At 42.8% G+C, this 17,552-nt stretch overlaps 1 protein-coding gene across 1 annotated transcript in view; it reads left to right on the forward strand.

The window, feature by feature from the left end:
* PDE4C (phosphodiesterase 4C) overlaps positions 1–17,552 on the forward strand; it is an 838,284-nt gene that overhangs the window by 241,427 nt on the left and 579,305 nt on the right. The window lies entirely within an intron of this gene.

Below are 17,552 nucleotides of genomic sequence, written 5' to 3' on the forward strand. Positions count from 1 at the left end.
TACTATGGACGTCCTGTGATTTGGACATCTTTTTTTGGTCCATTTTCAAACAAAAGACGTCCAAATGCAAGGTGTCCAAAACAGAGGAGTGGTTTACTGGTTAGTGCAGTGAGCTTTGAGCCTAGTAACATGGGTTCAATTCCCACTGCTGCTCCTTGTGACTTTGGGCAAGTCAAATGCACAAAGGGCATTTTTTGATATGACATCTAAGTCTGAATTTGGCCATTTTTTGTAAAACGTCCAAAATTAGAACAGGAAAGGTCATTTTCTACAAAATAAAGTTCTTTTCCTTTTGAAAATGCTGTTTGGAAAAATGTTTTGTGATTTGGATGTTTTATTTTTTGGTTCATTTTCAAACAAATACATCCAAATGCAAAACGTACAAAATACACAAGAAAATCCACAATAAAGTGAAACCATTCACATGTTCTAAGTGTGGTAAAAGCTTTGGTTGTAATGTAAATCTCAAAGTGCATCAGAAAGTCCACACAGGGAGAAAACTATTTACATGCACTGAGGAGGTAAAAGCTTCAGTTACATTGGGACAGGTAATTAGGGAATGTACACTCTTGCTATGAAGTATGGGAAAATAGCACTCTGGTATTTAGATATATGTAATGAGACCTCCTTTTCATCTATAGATCTGAATTCAAAGCCCAAATCTAATGATAGACACAAGGCTCAGATGTTATAAAAAATAGAAAGCTTGGCATCAGGTAGAATAGTGGAAAAGTGACATCCCAGGAAAGCAATAGGGCCTCCTTGGGGGCACTGCTGTGGACTTTGTAAATGCTCCCAGGTACACATCTCACCATTGCTCCCTTACCTTATCTGCTGAGCCCCCCCAAAAGCCACTACCCCCAACTGTACACCACTACCATAGCCCTTGCAGGTGAAGGGAGCACCAATATGTGGGTACAGTGGGTTTCTGGTGGGTTTTGGAGGGCTCACAGTTTCCTCCACAAGTGTAACAAGTAGGGGGAGATAGAAGCCTTGGTCCACCTGTCTGCAGTGCACTCACCACTACTAGACTACTCCATGGACCTGCATGCTATTCTAATTGACCTGAGTATAACATCTGAGGCTGGCAAGTAATATTTTTAATCACTTTTTTTGGGGTGGGAGGGGGATAGTGACCACTGGGGGAGTAAGGGGAGGTGATCCCCGAGTCCTTCCAGTGGTCGTCTGGTCATTTGGGGCACCTCTTGGGTGGAGTAGAGGAGTAGCCTAGTGGTTTGTGCAGCAGACTTTGAGCCTAGGGAAGTGGGTTCAATTCCCACTGCAGCTATTCGCTATAAAAACAGGTCTAGCTCAAAATGTCTAAGGTTTAGTGTTGGATGTCTTTGTTTTGTTTCATTATTGCTGAAAGATGTCCATGTCTTAGGAACGCCCAAGTCCTGCCTTGAACACGCCCTTGGCATGTCCCCTTGAGATTAGAATGTCCTTCTGACAGACTTCAGAGAAAGGTATCCAAAAAGAGGTTTTGATAATACTGATTTGGATGTTTCTGTGAGATAAACGTCCAAATGCTGATTTACGTCACTTTATGGACATCTATCTCTTTTGAAAATGAGCCTGATAGGCAGTTAAATATGATACAGTCTTGAAACAATATATGTTAAAACCAAACGAATTGCTAACAGTGTAAATAAATAAATAATTTCAACATTAAGATGTCTTCTCCTCCCCCTAGAAGAGGAGCACAGCAACCCCAGTTGTAACAATTATATAGGCGCGGATAGTAGGCTTCATCTTGTTGAAATTGAAATCCAAACATCTGTCTCCATATGGCATTAGCCATGGCCGGGCAGTGATCACATGTTCACACTCTGTGCAGCTGAATCAATCTTATTCCCCGATGTGGAGGTGCAAAAAAGGTACAGTGCTTGATTTGCCACCTCTCATAATCTTTAATTTCTGTTCAGATCATATATATTAATAACCGAGTTTTCCTTACTGAATCTTAACATCTTAATTTGATCTGGTGTCCCTGTATATTAAATTCGTTCAATCATACTTTACTTCAGGGGCTTTCGCTCTAGATACATTGATAGATCTAAAGCCAGTTTCTGTGGTTTCAGTCTTTCCTTTGTTGTGCTGAAGATTTTGATCAAACGCCAGTAATTCTAGTTACAGAATCTGTAAAGAGGGGAAAGTCTCTTGCTTACTTTCTGACAGGAATGGTTTTGTTTTCCTTGATGTATGCTTCTCCTTTAGTTCTGGGTGGAACTTCTTCATTTATTATGTCAAATACTGTACACTACCAATACCTGTTGACCATTTGAATCACTAGTTTACTTTTTCTTAATAGGTCATGTTCATCATTTGCATGGTGTTTTTAAAATGGAGGAAAAGACCTCATAAGTCTGGGCACGGCAGCAAATAGCACATTTAAATGCCGGTACAAAACAGATTCCGGTAATATCATTGTTCTAAAAAACCTCCGTGAGTTTTCAGTCCGTGATACAATTTGTTATAATTTTTTTCTATATATCCTTTTCTTTCTTTTTTTATACTAATTCCAATGTTCAGTGATTAACAACAAAATACTGAAGTCACTTAGCTCAATATTTAATCCAACAGAGCTGTCTCACTCATTTTGGAGCTTATTCAGGGGACTAAGTGCTTCTATAGGCTTCAACAAAAAGTTGTATAATCACTTGATTCTAGCAAAGGAATTCAGCATCATACAATGGAAAAATGGATTAAATATTGAGCTAAGTGACTTCAGTATTTTGTTGTTAATCACTGAACATTGGAATTGGGATAAAAAAAAGAAAGAAAAAGGATATATATAAAAAATTATAACAAATTGTATGACGGATTGAAAACTCATGGAGGTTTTTTAAACTAATGATATTACTGGAGTCTGTTTTGTGCTGGCATTTAAATGTGATATTTGCTGCCATGCCCAGACTTATGTGGTCTTTTTCTCCATTTTAAAGACACTGTGTTGATTTGGATAAACGTACCATGGTGTGAAGAATTATACATTCTAATTAGGTTTTCAGCTTTATTTATTATAAATTTAATTACCTGTGCTGAAATGTTGTCAAACTTATTTTGAACATCATTTGCATGGGCCAGTTCCACTGTGGAATTTCCTCTTCCACCTAATGTAATATTTATGATTGGGGTAGCCTACCCCCCCCCCCCCCCCCCCCCCCCCATTTTCCACAGTGGTTTGTCAACTGTAGTTGAGCCTGGCCATACACCTTGCTGTGGAAAAGGATCTGTATTCACCACCTATCATTGCCTGTGGCCCAACCCTTGGCTGATTCCATTGCTGCAAACCTGCTACAAAAATATTTTATCAAATGGCTCGACAATAAATATTGTATAAAACTTTTACCAGGAAGAAATCCAATGTTCTGAGAGAGTGTGTACAACGTACCAGTGTGACAAGACAACTCTGTTATCTGTTTTATTGGTAATATACTACACAGGAAGACATACCCATTTCATAATGGGAATGTAGGATATCAAGTTTGTTGCCCATAAGATAAAACTTTTATCAAGTGTCTCTATTTTATGTGTTTTTTTTACTAAGTGGACACATTTGGGGTGGTGGAGTGGCCTAGTGGCTAGGGTGGTGGATTCTGGTCCTGGGGAACTGAGTTCAATTCCCACTTCAGGCACAGGCAGCTCCTTGTGACTCTGGGCAAATCACTTAACCCTCCATTGGCCCAGGTACAAATAAGTACCTGTATACAATATGTAAGCCACATTGAGCCTGCCATGAGTGGGAAAGCACAGGGTACAAATGTAACAAAAAAAATTAACTGTTACCATTTTGTCTTTTATTCTTGGGGGGTATCTTTAAAGGTGACCTCATGTCTGGCTAGCACATTTTTGTTGTAGGTTGTGGTGCTCTTGTTTGTTTTTAAAATTGGGTCCAATATGTGAATTATCTGGAGAAGCTACTACTACTACTACTTATCACTTCTATAGTGCTTCAAGGCATACGCAGCGCTGTACACCATACACATAAAGACAGTCCCTGCTCAAAGAGCTTACAATAAGACAGGTAACAGACAGAACAACTAAGAGGTAAGGGGAATTAAAGAGGAGGAGATAAAAGGTACAGGCAAGTGAGCAGTGGTTAGGACTCAAAAGCAGCGTCAAAGAGGTGGGCTTTTAGCTTGGACTTGAAAACGGCCAAAGACGGGGCTAGACGTACATGCTTGGGAAGTCTTTTCCAGGCATGTAGTGCAGCAAGATAGAAGGAACGGAGTCTGGAATTAGCAGTAGAGGAGAAGGGGACAGACAAGAGAGATTTGTCAACAGAACGGAGTGCCGAGGGGGGATGTAGGGAGAGACAAGAGTGGGGAGGTACTGGGAAGTTTGAATTGAATGTGGAAACGGATAGGGAACCAGTGAAGTGATTTGAGGAGAGGGCTAATGTGAGCATAGTGATGTTGGCGGAAAATGAGTCGTGCAGCAGAGTTTTGGACTTGTGCATTAATCTTCCAGATCACACAAGTCTGCTGTCCCGTCTGAGGAGGGAGACCAATGTGGCCTTGGAAGCTGGTGGGTGTTGTCACCTTGTCTGAATAATTCTTGTCAGTTTCAGGGCAACAAGTTCCATTCAGAACCAGTGGAGCCTGTGTACATATGCAAATCCCTGAAAAATATCTCTCTAGGGATCCTCTTGGAGCCTCCAACATGTTCTGTACGGGATATAGAACACCAAAGACAGAATTGATTAGGATCCACCAGTCTAATGAGTCTTCTTCCCTTCAGAAAGTACGGTAGAATTAAAAAAAGGGGTCGCATCCTTCAGAGACCCAGTGTTTCCTAGGTACAATGAGTTATTTGAACACTGCTCCATTGTGTGTAAAATGTGTTCATTCTCTGTTTTCTGGACCTCTTCAACATTGCTTGACTGGAGGGTACATATGACTGGCCCTCGTAAAGCCCACACACAATGTATCAAATGATATACATGGCAGAAACCTTTCAATATTTGTGTTATGCTGTGGTGCTATCAGCTATGTTTTCTAATATTTCTGTAATGGGATCTGGTCTGGCATCATTCATTGTTTGATGTGTTGCTTGCCAAAAATGTCAGGTTTTTGGCTACATTTGAAAAATAGGCATGCATCATTTTTAACTTCTAATAAATTCTATAGGATATTTCTGGAGCATTTTTGCTGAAGGTGGTCTTGGCAAGAGCACAGTATAAATTTGTCCAGATGTGCAGAGTTTGAAGCATTAGTTCCAAAACCTATGAAATATTTATTGGCTTGATATTAGATGTTCTCGTAGCATATTAAATGTATGCTTGTATCTCCAAAGGAAGGACTGTTGTTCTTATCCGGTTTGTCTCAACTCCTACAGTACCTGAATCCAAATGTTCTGTTCTTTCATTACCACCCGTCTTACATACACATTCACAGACACAATTTGTGGAAGGTTGTAGACAAAGAAAGCGCCTGTTCTAGTTCTGGGGTCCACATCCAAAACTATCAAATATTTGAAATTGTTTGGAAGCCTTTCTGATTTCTGCTTTGGGTGTTGTAATATCTGCACATTTGTCTAGTTGGTTGCATACATGATCTCAAAGTAGATTGCCAGTGCTCCCCCATAAAGGCATAAGATAATTCCAGGCTTTTTACAAAGGGCATACCCTGTCTTTCTCTCTTCTCATTTGAAGATTGCACCCCTATTTCTGTAGCACACTCCTCTGTTGACCCACTGGTGTTTACACTATGAGGCATATTATCAAAGCACTTAGACTTACAAAGTTACATGAGTTTAGCTGGGTGACATTCAGGTATGGTAGGTGTTTCCCTGCCCAGGAAGGTTTACAACTTGTGCTTTTCTTGAGTGTTTTCCCTTTCCAACATTCTCTCCAGGAGAAAGGCAATTCTTAATATAATGTTTTTTCTGTAGTTGGGTCGCAAATTCAAAATGAAACGTAGCAACTTTTAACTCTGAACAGAGGAAATGAGCTTGTGAAGCCAAGAGCTCCCTCATCTAATACAAGAGTTGGAGCTGGGAGATCTGTATTACTTCATTAATAGGGGACAATGGATAGACCAGATGGACCCTGGAGTGCTTCATCTGCTTTGTTTCTATATGCCTGATTCCCTCCTCAATGATGGCTCAGAATTTTGAGGGACTCTTGTGAATGGAATGGAGTCCAGGAATCTAACTTAAAGGTCTCCTGCAGCTGAGATTAAAAGAGCCTCAGTCTTTGGGTCACATGCAGGCTTATTTTCGAAAGAGAAGGGCGCCCATCTTTTGACACAAATCGGGAGATGGGCGTCCTTCTCCCAGGGTCGCCCAAATCGGCATAATCGAAAGCCGATTTTGGGCGTCCTCAACTGCTTTCCGTTGCGGGGACGACCAAAGTTTCTGGGGGCTTGTCGGAAGCATAGCGAAGGCGGAACTGGGGCGTGCTTAACAGATGGGTGTCCTCGGCCGATAATGGAAAAAAGAAGGGCGTCCCTGACGAGCACTTAGACGACTTTACTTGGTCCAATTTTTCTTGCAACCAAGCCTCAAAAAGGTGCCCGAACTGACCAGATGACCACTGGAGGGAATCGGGGATGACCTCCCCTTACTCCCCCAGTGGTCACTAATCCCCTCCCACCCTAAAAAAAAAGTTTTAAAATATTTTTTGCCAGCCTCAAATGTCATACCCAGCTCCCTGACAGCAGTATGCAGGTCCCTGGAGCAGTTTTAGTGGGTGCAGTGCACTTCAGGCAGGCGGACCCAGACCCATCCCCCCTACCTGTTACATTTGTTGTGGTAAATGTGAGTCCTTCAAAACCCACCAGAAACTCACTGTACCTACAGTAGGTGCCCCCCTTCACCCCTTAGGGCTATGATAGTGTTGTACAGTTGTGGGGAGTGGATTTGGGGGGGGGGTTGGGGGGCTCAGCACCCAAGGTAAGGGATCTATGCCCCTGGGAGCAACTTGTGAAGTCCACTGCAGTGCCCCCTAGGGTGCCTGGTTGGTGTCCTGACATGTCAGGGGGACCAGTGCACTATGAATGCTGGCTCCTCCCACGACCAAAGGGCTTGCATTTGGTCGTTTCTGAGATGGGCGTCCTCTGTGTCCATTATTGCCGAAAACCGGGGACGACCATCTCTAAGGTCGACCTAAATGTTGAGATTTGGGCGTCCCTGACCGTATTATCCAAATAAGAGATGGACGCCCATCTTGTTTCAATAAGCCCTTTCGCCGGGACGTCCTGCGAGGATGTCCTCAGGAAAACCTGGGCGCCCCGTTCGATTATGCCCCTCATAGTTTTTCACAAGACTTACCATGATTGTCTTCTGGAATGCTTCAGAAGCATTCCTGGGTTTCTGCAGAGCAGACCTTGTAGCTTGTAATCAATTTTTATTTTCTTTCACCATGCCTTGTCTTCTCCAATTTAATTTGAAATCTATTTCCAGCCTGGGTTTTAATTGGTGTGGTTGACGAGAAAGTTGTAAACAGAGATAATTATGAGCCACCAAAATAACGAATCAACAGACTTTAATATTTCAGTGCTGTAAACAGGGATGTGCTTCGTTTGAAGCTGCATTTAATGTGCTTGTAATTTTCTCATCCCCTTCAAAGGCCTGGTGACGTGCGCCCATTTTTAATGAGTCTTTTTCACATTGCCAGCTTTGAGTGCTTACAAGTCATTGTTTTGCACAGGAGAAAAGTTCATTTTGGTGCATGGTTGATGTGTTGAGATGCCTTAGCCAGAGGGTGGCAGCAGCACCTCTACCACCACCACCACTTAGGACTAAATTCTGTAAATAGCATTGAAAACACTGTTCTACTAAATGGGGCTCAAAGTTAGTCATCATTTATAGAATAGCACTTACCGCCGGGAACTACGACTACATTTAAGCGTGACCATTTACACCAGTGAAACTTTGTTGTAAATCCCTGTGCTTAAATTAGACATGGATCCCCCTTTATTCTATAACAATACGCCTAAATTGCAGGAACGCCCCTGATCCACGTGTGCCCCTTTTTGATCAGTGCATAGATTTTAATTAATGCCAATCAGCACAGAAAGTTGAAGGGCCCAATTATCGGTGCTAATTGGCTCATTATTCAGGTAAATTTCATGTTCAAAACTGGACACACACCCAAATTTGCATTCACAATTTAAAGCACCAATTATAAAACGTGGGGGTTAATAGAGAATCTCCTTTGAGCTTCTTGAGTGTGGATATATGTAGAACTGAAGGCTAAGTGCCCACTTGGTGTTATGGGCTGGAAGGTTTATCCAGCCCATAGGATGTGTGGTTTTGAGATCAGACAATGAGAATGTGTCATACCTATGGCTGCTGTTCCTATGTGTTTATAAATTGTAAATTTAGGTGTTCATTTTCAGCTACTTAGGAGTTCTTTTGAGGGTTCAAAAAAATCAATGTTTATCAGAGTTTTTGTGTCACGGCTACTATTGCTGGATACATTTTTTTCAATGGAATACAAAATATATACATTTGTGTTATTTAGGCAGCATTAGCTCAGAAAAGGTACAAAAACTGAGCGAGGAAGTGGGATTATCTCAGTGTTTATCCAATAAACACCTATTTTTATTTTTTTTTCATTGGAGGGTGTTTTATCAGTTAAAACTGAAAATCAGATATCCTGGTCATACCAAATTTGTCCTTGCTCTTATGGTGTCTTAAAGAGGTGGCATTAAAGGGGTCAATATTTAAAATGATAAGGGGCAGAAGGGGCTACTGCTTGCTTAAGTCACACTTAGTAGGCTGGTCTTTAACTGGGCAGTACTGCTGAATATTAGTACTAACCATCCATCTTGAAACTGGGTCCGAGTGAGGTGTTATTGGACAGAGTCTGGGAGGAGCTGGCAGATATGTGGGTGCCAGCAATATTCAGTGCTAGTGTCCACATAGCTAAGCGGACAGATAGGGCCGCACAAAGAGCAGTCCTAACTCTGTCTGCTTAGCTGTGCTGACATCCACATAACTTCCAGGCATAGCCTGATGCAGAATGTAGTCTCCCCTCCTTTTCTGACCCACCCCCTGAAGAACAATAGGCCCTCCCTCCCCCATCCAAAGAGCAATAAGCCCCCTCTTTCCCTTCTCCCTCCTAAAGAGTAATAGGCCCCCTTCCTTCCTCCTGACTCCTCAAAGATCATAGACCCCTCTTGAAGCCTTTCACCTCCTCACCCTCTAAGTCCTGAAGTCCCCTCTATGGCAAGTTTCTTTTCAAATTCTATTTTAGCCTTTCTTATCAGTGCTTTGCATCTAAAGTGCCAGAGTTTGTGCTGCTTCCTGTTTTATTTATTTATGACATTTATATCCCACATTTTTCCATTCTATTCGAGCTCAATGTGGCTAACAGGTACAGAGGGATTAAAACAAATATAACAAATAATTCATAAATATTGCTATTCAGGAAAAAGCAAGAATACTGAGAACCACAGATGCACAACCCCAGAAATAGTAGGACAGGCAATAGGGTAGGGGAGCAGGGAGGACGAAAAGAAAGTCATCAAACTGGAGAAAATTATGACTCATAATCTATTAACGGGAATTTTTTGAAGAGAAAGAACTTCATAAATTTGCAGATAGCTAGGTAATTATGCTTAGATCGTACCATTTCTGGTAAAGAATTCCACCACTTAACAACCTGATATGTAAAATTAGCAGAATGGATTGACTTGTACACTACTTTCTTACAACTCAGGAAATAGAGCCATAAGTAACCTCTAGCTCCAAAGTCTGCATGTAGTCTGGGGCAGTACCATATAATATCTCAAATATAAGAGCATAGAGCTTGAAAATAATCCTGACCTTAATGGGAACCCTATGTAGTTGAATCAGCAGTGGAGTGGCTCTGCCAAAACGTGGCACATGCAGAACAAATCTGGCCACAGTATTTTAGGCAGTTTGCAATTTCTTTAACAAACATTCATTGTAACCTGCATAAATGGAATTGCAATAGTCAAACTGAGACAGGACAAGAGATTGTACAAGGAGCCAGAAAATGTCAACAGAGAAGAAAAAAGACAAAACACATCTCAGTTTTCAAAAGGAACTAAAAGATTTGGCAATATCAAAGGAAACCTGAGAGTGGTATCCAGGGGATATGAAGTGTGGTCAGTGGTAAAACTACTGTAAGAATGATGATCAAATGGATTCGTGATAACTAAGAACTGAGAATGGCAAGGACAAATCAAACTCGGATATACATATAAAGTATCGCATACCATGTAAAATGAGTTTATCTTGTTGGGCAGACTGGATGGACCATACAGGTCTTTATCTGCTGTCATTTACTATGTTACTATCAGGCTTATTTTTGAAAGAGGACGCCTATCTTTCGACACAAATCGGAAGATGGGCTTCCTTCTCACAGGGTCACCCAAATCGTCATAATCGAAAGACGATTTTGGGCATCGTCAACTGCTTTCTGTCGCGGGGATGACCAAAGTTCACGGGGGCATGTCGGAGGCGTGGCGAAGGCGGGTCTGGGGTGTGCCTAACACATGGGCAACCTTGACCGATAATGGAAAAAAGAAGGGCGTCCCTGATGAACACTTGGATGACTTTACCTGGTCCTTTTTTGCTTACGAACAAGCCACAAAAATGTGCCCTAAATGACCAGATGACCACCAGAGGGAATCGAGGATGACCTCCCTTTACTCCCCCAGTGGTCACTAACCCTCTCCCACCTTAAAAAAAAACTTTAAAAATATTTTTTTGCCAGCGTCTATGCCAGCCTCAAATATCATACCCAGCTCCATGACAGCAGTATGCAGGTCCCTGGAGCAGTTTTAGTGGGTGCAGTGCACTTCAGGCAGGCAGACCCAGGCCCATCCCCCCAACCTGTTACACTTGTGATGGTAAATGTGAGCCCTTCAAAACCCACCAGAAACCCACTGTACCCACATGTAGGTGCCCCCTTCACCCCTTAGGGCTATGGTAGTGGTGTACAGTTGTGGGGAGTGGGTTTTGGGGGGGCTCAGCACCCAAGATAAGGGAGCTATGCACCTGGGAGCAATTTGTGAAGTCCACTTCAGTGCCTCCTAGGGTGCCCGGTTGGTGTCTTGGCATGTCAAGAGGACCAATGCACTTCGAATGCTTGGTCCTCCCACGACCAAATGGCTTGGATTTGGTCGTTTCTGAGATGGGTGTCCTCAGTTTCCATTATCACCGAAAATCGGGGATGACCATCTCTGAGGTTGACCTAAATTTCGCGATTTGGGCGTCCCCGACCGTATTATTGAAAAGAAAGATGGACGCCCACCTTTTTTCGATAATACAGGTTTCCCTGCCCCTTCGCTGGGACGTCCAGGACGTCCTCAGGAAAACTTGGGCGCCCTTTCGATTATGCCCCTCCACGTTATGTTAGTTTTCTCCCGATTTAATTTTAGCCAAGATCAATATAGAACTGTATGGCGGGTCCTGTGAGAGTGTATATATTTAATAGGGCCAATTCCCTACCTCCAGATTTGATTTTAACCAACACCTATCTTCCATTAGGATTACAGGAAGACTCTAATACCTCAATGGGGGAATTTCTACTAATAAGGATGGCAACACCGCATCTCCTACCATCAGCAGGTGAATGATGCATAACAAGCTTTCACCCAACCCCCTTTAAGTTGGTTAGCTTCAGCTATAGAAACATGTGTTTCTTGAAGGCAACAGATACTGGCTTTGTTTATTTTTTTCATAAGAACGTAAGAGTAGCCATACTGGGTCAGACCAATGGTCCATCTAGCCCAGTATCCTGTTTCCAACAGTGTCCAAGCTAGGTCACAAATACCTTTCAGAAACCCAAATCAATCCCAGGGCAAGAGGTTGCTTCCCCATGTCTGTGTCAATAGCAGACTATGGACTTTTCCTTCAGGAACTTGTCCAAATCTTTTAAACCCAGATATGCTAACTGCTGTTACTATATCCTCTGGCAAAGAGTTCCAGAGCTTAACTATTCATTGAGTGAAAAAATATTTCCTCCTATTTGTTTTAAAAGTATTTCCATGTAACTTCCTTGAGTGTCCCCTAGTCTTTGCATTTTTGGAATGAATGAAATCGATTTACTTCTATTTGTTCTACACCACTCATGATTTTGTAGACCTCAATCATATCTCCCCTCGTCCGTCTCTTTTCCAAGCTAAAGAGCCCTAACCTCTTTAGCCTTTCCTGATATGAGATGAGTTCCATCACCCTTAATCATTCTGGTCACTCTTCTTTGAATCTTTTCTAATTCCGCCATATCTTTTTTGAAATATTGTGACCAGAACTGAACGCAGTACTCAAGGTCAGGTTGCACCATGAAGCGATACAGAGGCATTATAATATTTTTGGTCTTATTCACCATCCATTTCCTAATAATTCCTAGCATTCCATTTGCTTTTTTAAGACAATAAATGTTTATTGTCTCTGCCTATCTGGACTGATAAAAATTCCTGGTGGTTTGTGTGTCCTGAAAATGGGGCTAGTTCTGGGCAAGACTTCTACGGTCTGTGTCCTGAAAATGGCAGATACAAATCAAGGTAAGGTATACACAAGAAGTAGCACATATGAGTTTATCTTGTTGGGCAGACTAGATGGACCGTGCAGGTCTTTTTCTGCCGTCATCTACTATGTATATGTTACTATGTGTTGGGTCTGTGAGTGCTTTCTGGGAACTGTGGGACCACTGGAAGTGTGGCTCCAGTAACCTAGAAATCACTGGGGATAATTGTAGAGCGGGAGACTTGTGATCCAATTGGTGGGAGGAGGGTGCTAGTGTAGAGCACAAGCTTCAGGTGCAGGCAGACCTGAGCTGTGCAGGGGATAGACCCTCCAAGTGGCCATGGGATAAACCCAGGTGGGTGGCTAGGAGTTTCGTGACACTGCATCATGATATAAAACTATGAATAACAGAAGCTAAGGATCCAGATTCATAAGACATAGCAAGTAAACAGCTTGAGAAAGTAAATCAGGATGGGATTTTCTCTCAGCTTAACACAGGTTTGACCTGTAGTTGAAAATAGGAGAGTTCAAGGAATAAATTTACCATGGTCCATCAGAAACTTTTTGAGTTCTTCAGTACATTCAAAATTAAGTGTGCGGTTTGCATACATCACCCTGAGTCTAGCAAGGTAAAATGTGCCAAACTGGGCCCCGAGTACACGGAACTGCAGGCACAATGCTAGAAGACTTTTTCTCACTTTTGCTGTGACAGGAGCCAGATCTGTCAGAATCGTGAGACTTGTGCCATTCCAGGCTAAGCTTCTAGACAATTTTTCAGAAGTTATTATAGCAAGTTCTTGCTGATAATGGAGAACCTTCAACGGGAAGGGGCACAAGCCTTGCATGGAGATAGGCTGCCTTGCTGGAGCATGATGCTCATGCTCCACCTCGAACGGTTGTTGAAATGAAAGGCCCAGTAGCATCAGAAGCATTTTTTAAATGCAACTGGATAATTTCCTTCAGCTCATTCGGGCAATCCTAGAACATGCACATTGCTTCTACGACTGCGATTATTAGCGACCTCCAATTCTTTTTGTATGCTGTGTAAGATTTTTTGTTGTTGTTGGAGTTCCTATGTATTAGGCTCGTTCTGCAGCACTCTGCTTTCAAGGTTTTCTTTGATATTTACAACGTCTTCCTTTAAATCATTAATCGCCAGTGAGATGTCCCTTATCATATTCTTAATTTGAGTAAGTGCAGCCATGATAGGCTCCAAAAGCTCGATTACTTCCCATGATGTCACCATTTTTATTGGCATTGGGAGATCTTGCTTAGGGCGCTTATTACCGACGGCAGGGAGAAAAGAGCATGGACCGTACAGGTCGTTATCTGCCATCATTTACTATGTTACTATGCTATGTTGTAGCACTGGAATCCAGTCGAGGTAGCTAGAAAAGTATGATGAGAGCATTCAACAGAGAGGTAAGATACTCTTGAGGCACCAGATCTAATGTTCTAGGCAGCCATCTTGGATCTGAGAACCTTTGTCTCTCCATCTTAGTTAGGCTAAATTTAAGTCTCTTCCTAAAGCCTACTATTTCTTTGTGGCATTTCCAAACACTTCTTCTGATTTGACTTTGTAGCCGAGTCCTTAATCTGAGACTGTACTAAAAGCACGCAGAGCATTGTTGGCTCCTCCCCATTTTTTTCTTATATTTTAAAATGTGTAACCTTTCCTATCCCCTCTTGCTGCATTTGTGCCAGTCCTTTTTCTATAGTTTTTTTTTTAAGGATTTCTTTTGGCTGTAATAGCTTCTACCACTTCATCTTTAAACCGTGCTGGCTGTCATTTGCTCTTCTTTTCACCTTTTTTTAATATATAGAATACACCTGCTTTGGGCTTCTAGGTGGCATTTTTAAACAACACTATTCAAAACAAAAAATTCCACACAGTACAAAATGACTAGATTACCAGGGAAAAAAAGCCTCAAAGAGCTCAGAGATCAAGATTAGTCTCACAGAGCTTAAACAGACTCAATAGTCTTCTCTTCATCATTGGCAAAAAAAAAAACCCCGGTACTGTTTAAGCTCTGTGAGACTAATCTTGATCTCTGAGCTCTTTGAGGCTTTTTTCCCCCTGGTAATCTAGTCATTTTGTACCATGTGGAATTTTTTGTTTTGAATAGTGTTATAACGTCCACACCACATATTGAGTTATTTAGTGGATTTTTAAACAACATCCATGCTTGATTCAAACTCCTAACCTCTGCGGCTAAGTCTTTTAGCTTTTTTTAAACCGTTTTGGAGGCACAGAGGGCAGGCAGCCATGAGGTGAGCTGGGCCCAGGCATCGGACACACACCTCATGTGCGTCCATTGCGCTCACCTTCCTTTTAAAGCTGGGGCATTTCTTAAAGTCAACTTAGCTGCATGAGGGGCTGTTGGTGTAGGGTCAGTCATGCTGGTAGTCGAAAGTAGTCAAGAGGAGAGCAAGAATCCGTCCGTCCTCACCTCTCAGCTGGAGAGTCACCAGTGTGTGGCTGACTCATTCTGCTTGTCCATGAAGAAAGTGGAGTAATGGGAGTTCTCCGTGAACAGCAGGATCAGCCAGCCACACAAACCCACCCGCCTCCCCTATGGATGAAACCGCGGGACTAGCTGGGAGCACCTGAGGGGGAAGGGGTCGCACAGAGATATATGTAGTGGCCAACCTATGCATGCTCAGAGAGGGTGTCTCTCTCAAAGGCTTTCCTCTGAGCTCTGGGAGAGCTTTATCTGTTTCCGGGTTCGTAGGATGACGTCACCAGTACGTGGCTGACTGATCTTTCTGTTCATGGAGAACTTCTGTTACAGGTAAATAACTCCACTTATCTACCTCTTTATTTAGTGCTATATATTCTAACTCTCCTATCTTATTTTTTAGGCTTCTAGCATTTGTATACAGACATTTCAATTGTGCCTTTTATGTTTATCTACAAGCTGCTTAGAAGTTGACAGGAATAATTTCCAATCTTTATTCTGCTTTCCCCTTAAAGGCTCCTGACTTTCTTTCCTCTTTGTTGCAACCTCTTTATCAGCTTGCTCTAACTTCCCTATTTTGATAGTACTCTTCAAAGATAACTCACTCCAGACCCATGGTGTGTGTGTGTGTGTGTGTGTGTGTTTTTGTGCTCCCCAACCCCCCACCATTCTTGGTTAAGGTGGAGCCCCATCATTTTTGGGATAGGCTTCCCTTCCCTCAGAATGTTATACAGTTTCTAACAAATCTCCTCCATGCTTCTTTGTCATGAGGTGTTTTGTAGCTACAACCTCTATTTATAGCAAGGAAGCAGAGAAAGAGATCCTTTTGATACTTGATGGTCATGAGATCACCCAGTACTGACATACATATGGTGGCTACCAGGCAGTGGACATCTTCAGTCCCCTTCAGTCGTAATTCTTAAGTGTTGTGCTTAATAGTGTAGTAACCCAACTGGTCCAAACTGCATGCAATCACAAGACGACCACATTGTAAAAATGATTTGCTGTTCTCCATTGATAAAATTATGACTCAGCTTCCATACTATTTTTCTTTTTTAATGCAGGATGGAAGGCAGATGTGACATCTGGGCTGTGTATGAATTTCTATATCAGGAAAATTATAATAGTGTTTTTAAAAATATCTCTATCACACTTCTTGCTTGACTAAGAATAAATGTATGTGGTGTGTATGGCATTTTTAACATCAGCCACAGACAAGTTCATAGTTAGAAAAATAGAGTTCTCTGGCATGTTGATTTGTAGTTTGTGCATAAAAGCTGCTCAGAAAATGGCATTTTTGTCTGGAAATCGTATTGCAAATTGAATCTTGGTTGGGGGTGCTAATTCATGTGTTAAGATGAGGAGGGTGCTGCAGTGTATATTAAGCCAGTTTAATGGGTGCTGGCAGAGATCAAGATGAGTTGGATGTACAAACTGGGTAAAGGGAGTCTCTTTGTAAAATGCATACCTTATGGTTTCCTGTGTTGCTGCTATGACTTATTGCTCAAATCTAGTCTCTCTACACTTTTAGAGCCCTTTTCAGAATGTAGCAGGTTTCTGTACTACTGCTTGGATCTTCCAAAGCTTGGGCTATGTTCTTTGCTGATTGATGACATCACTAGACAATGGCTATTCCATTACTATTCATTTTGCATTGTCATACTAAGGCTATAGTATTATGCGATTACCAGGGCTGGTGTAAAACATGCTGGGTTCCAGGGCAGCGGGGTGTATCTTTCTCAGCTTCAGTGGAGGCCCTAGGGCAATTGCCCTGTTTGCACTCCTGTAATGTCACCACATATCATTGAACAGTGAGGGCAATTCTATAACTGGGCACCTGTGTTTATAGTTGCGCAGACAGATGTACAGAATACCAGCACTTCTGCGGGCAAGTGTACACTTAGGAGTGAAATTGGCACCAAAGCAACAAAGCGCTATTCTATAAGGGCATGCGTAGGTATCATAGAATGTTATTGCAAAAGGGACATTCATACAAGTGGAGCATGAGAGGGGCTCACACTTATGCATGTAACTTACAGAATACCAGGGGCCGACTGACCATACGGGCAACCGGGCAGTGCCCAAGACCCCAGTGCAGTTGGGGAGCCCAGTACCTCCCCTCCCACATGTCTGACCTCTCTCCCCTCTGTCCATGGGTCTGGCGTGCACCCTCTCTGGCTCCCCCCGGGGTCCGACACTCCCCCTCACCCTCCCATTTACCGCAAAAGTCCTTTCTCTGTACTGGGCATCAGCTGCTTGCCGTTGACCAGAACCTTCCATCTGCCACAGCCTGCCCCTTTCTGACATAAGTTCCTGCTTCTGCAAGAGTGGGCCGTGGCAGAGAGGTTCCAGTCAATAGCAGACAGACAGGGCCTTGTACAGAGAAACATACTTTTGAGATAAACCTGGGGATTTGGGGGGGGGGGGTGGAGGTAGTGAGAGAGGGGGGGAGTACTGGACCTGGGGACAGAGGGTGGTGAGAGAAGAGGGTGCTGAATCCAGGGACTGGGGGGGGGGGGGTTGAGAGAGGGGGAGTGCCGGGCCCAGGGATGGAGGGCAGGTGTGAGACCCAGGGGCAGAGGGGGAGGAATATGGGGCCCAGGAGTGGGAGGGGGGCCAGGACTCTCTTATTGCCCGTGGACACAG

This window comes from Microcaecilia unicolor, chromosome 11 (assembly GCF_901765095.1).
Source record: "Microcaecilia unicolor chromosome 11, aMicUni1.1, whole genome shotgun sequence".
NCBI lineage: Eukaryota > Metazoa > Chordata > Amphibia > Gymnophiona > Siphonopidae > Microcaecilia > Microcaecilia unicolor.